General features: G+C 45.0%; 1 non-coding gene across 1 annotated transcript; it reads left to right on the top strand.

Annotated features, from left to right (window-relative positions):
• Positions 1-883: 883 nt before the first annotated feature.
• LOC125076476 lies at positions 884-2,786 on the top strand. The gene has a single exon (XR_007120435.1). It is a non-coding gene; the product is annotated as a small subunit ribosomal RNA (ribosomal RNA).
• The last annotated feature ends 377 nt before the right edge of the window (positions 2,787-3,163 follow it).

The following is a 3,163-nucleotide window of genomic DNA, read 5'->3' as shown; positions in this document are numbered from 1 at the left end:
TTCTGGCGTGTCTCTCGATTCGTCGTATCGCGTTATATTATACTTTACGTAGTGTAACAACCAAGTATGTACGTACGATTCGTCTCGACCGCTGGGGATATTCACTGACACACGTGAAAATGATAAAAAGATTCTTTTTCGTTCTGTAAAACTGTGCCGACCGACGGACGCACGTAGATCTCTCTGCCTCATGCGCTCTTCCTCTTATCGTCGTCGTCGTCGCTCTCGCTACAATCTATCCTCATGGAATAAATGTTGATTCATTGTAGTCGATCTGCGACGTCGCGACGATATGAGAAAACGTTAGAGACGGAGTTCTTAAAAGATTCAGTGTATTCGTATAGTGTGTATAATTTTTATATTATATATGAACGGTCGTTTCTAAAATTCTTTTTGTTAATTTTTACATTTATCATGTACAAAAAATACACAACCCGAGTATCGGTACGATCACTCAAACACCGGGCGTCGATCCCAATGTTTTACGATAATAATCGTTGAACAATACATACGTACACGTCGTGTGCGAAGTGTTATTTTGAAAAAAAAACTCGATCTCGTTTAGAACGTTCGAATTCGTGACCGTTATGTGTCATTATGTGAAGACGCCTCCGCCGCCGCCGCCGCCGCCGCCGCTGTCGTCGCGTTATATATTATAGCGCACGCACGCGCGCGCGCGTGCTTAAAGCGCGTTTGTGTCTCATATAAATTTTTATAAGAGTCAACCGTTAAAATCTATCGCGTCTAACGCGATCGACGATACGGTGAGACGCTCGTTTCATACTGTGCGTATATTGTACATGCATGCATAAGTTTGTGTGTATTTTATATGCGAATATGAAACGAGAAGAGTAATTGACGACTTCAACAAGTCTCGGTTAGCTCCCTGGTTGATCCTGCCAGTAGTTATATGCTTGTCTCAAAGATTAAGCCATGCATGTCTCAGTGCAAGCCGTATTAAGGCGATACCGCGAATGGCTCAATATATCAGTTTTGGTTCCTTAGATCTTACTCAGTTACTTGGATAACTGTGGTAATTCTAGAGCTAATACATGCAATCAGAACTCTGACCAGTGATGGGATGAGTGCTTTTATTAGATCAAAACCAATCGACGGAGGGCGTCTCGTCCGAAGTCGTTAATTTTGATGAATCTGGATAACTTTTGCCGATCGCATGGTCCAGTACCGGCGACGCATCTTTCAAATGTCTGCCTTATCAACTTTCGATGGTAGTTTCTGCGACTACCATGGTTGTCACGGGTAACGGGGAATCAGGGTTCGATTCCGGAGAGGGAGCCTGAGAAACGGCTACCACATCCAAGGAAGGCAGCAGGCGCGCAAATTACCCACTCCCGGCACGGGGAGGTAGTGACGAAAAATAACGATACGGGACTCTTTCGAGGCCTCGTAATCGGAATGAGTACACTTTAAATATTTTAACGAGGAACAATTGGAGGGCAAGTCTGGTGCCAGCAGCCGCGGTAATTCCAGCTCCAATAGCGTATACTAAAATTGTTGCGGTTAAAAAGCTCGTAGTTGCATTTGTGCGCCGCGCTGTCGGTGCACCGCATCCGCGGTGATACTGACACGTCTGCGGAGCATATCGTCGGTGAGCCGGCGGTAAAACGCCGGTTCAATATCAAAATCCTATCGCGGTGCTCTTCAGTGAGTGTCGAGATGGGCCGACAATTTTACTTTGAACAAATTAGAGTGCTCAAAGCGGGCTCAAAATGCCGCTTGAATATTTCGTGCATGGAATAATAGAATATGATCTCGGTTCTATTTTGTTGGTTTTCAGAACTCCGAGGTAATGATTAATAGGGATAACTGGGGGCATTCGTATTGCGACGTTAGAGGTGAAATTCTTGGATCGTCGCAAGACGAACATCAGCGAAAGCATTTGCCAAAGGTGTTTTCATCAATCAAGAACGAAAGTTAGAGGTTCGAAGGCGATTAGATACCGCCCTAGTTCTAACCGTAAATATGTCATCTAGCGATCCGCCGACGTTACTACAATGGCTCGGCGGGCAGCTTCCGGGAAACCAAAGATTTTGGACTCCGGGGGGAGTATGGTTGCAAAGCTGAAACTTAAAGGAATTGACGGAAGGGCACCACCAGGAGTGGAGCCTGCGGCTTAATTTGACTCAACACGGGAAATCTCACCAGGCCCGGACACCGGAAGGATTGACAGATTAATAGCTCTTTCTTGATTCGGTGGGTGGTGGTGCATGGCCGTTCTTAGTTGGTGGAGCGATTTGTCTGGTTAATTCCGGTAACGAACGAGACTCTAGCCTGCTAAATAGGCGTCGTCATTTAGGTGTGCTCGATTTCGGTCGAGCAACTCACTGGCGGCGTATTAAAATTCTTCTTAGAGGGACCGGCGGCTTCGAGCCGCACGAGATTGAGCAATAACAGGTCTGTGATGCCCTTAGATGTCCTGGGCCGCACGCGCGCTACACTGAAGGAATCAGCATGTTCTCCCTGGCCTAGAGGCCCGGGCAACCCGTTGAAACTCCTTCGTGCTGGGGATTGGGGTTTGCAATTATCCCCCATAAACGAGGAATTCCTAGTAAGCGCGAGTCATAAGCTCGCGTTGATTACGTCCCTGCCCTTTGTACACACCGCCCGTCGCTACTACCGATTGAATGATTTAGTGAGGTCTTCGGACCGACACGCGGTGGCTTCACGGCCGTCGGCGTTGCTGGGAAGTTGACCAAACTTGATCATTTAGAGGAAGTAAAAGTCGTAACAAGGTTTCCGTAGGGGAACCTGCGGAAGGATCATTAACGTAAATTATCAATCTCGAAAGAGTGCGATAATGAACGATAATAAAATTCTAAAACACAAATATCGACGTTCGGAATGTGTCGTTTCGATGCGAGGACGCGATTCTCACTCTCTCTCTCTCACACAGCAGTGTGTCCGAGTCAGAGTCCAGAGTCGTGTAACGCGTCCTATTCTGATATTTTTCGATGTCGATTTCGAGGAAAGTACGATGTGTTAACGCACATCGTCATCTTCAAATAAAATGTATATTTCTTTTTTTTTTTTTTTGTACTTTTTTTTTTTTTTAACTTTTTTTTTTTTTTTTTTTTTTAATTTTTTGAATTTTTCTCTGTATACTAAAAATAAGAGAAAAAAACAAAAAAAAAAATAAAAATAA

This window comes from Vanessa atalanta, unplaced genomic scaffold, assembly GCF_905147765.1.
Source record: "Vanessa atalanta unplaced genomic scaffold, ilVanAtal1.2, whole genome shotgun sequence".
In the NCBI taxonomy this organism is placed as follows: Eukaryota; Metazoa; Arthropoda; class Insecta; order Lepidoptera; family Nymphalidae; genus Vanessa; species Vanessa atalanta.
Note: the sequence above shows the minus strand (reverse complement) of the source record. Positions and strands in the feature narration are given on the sequence as shown.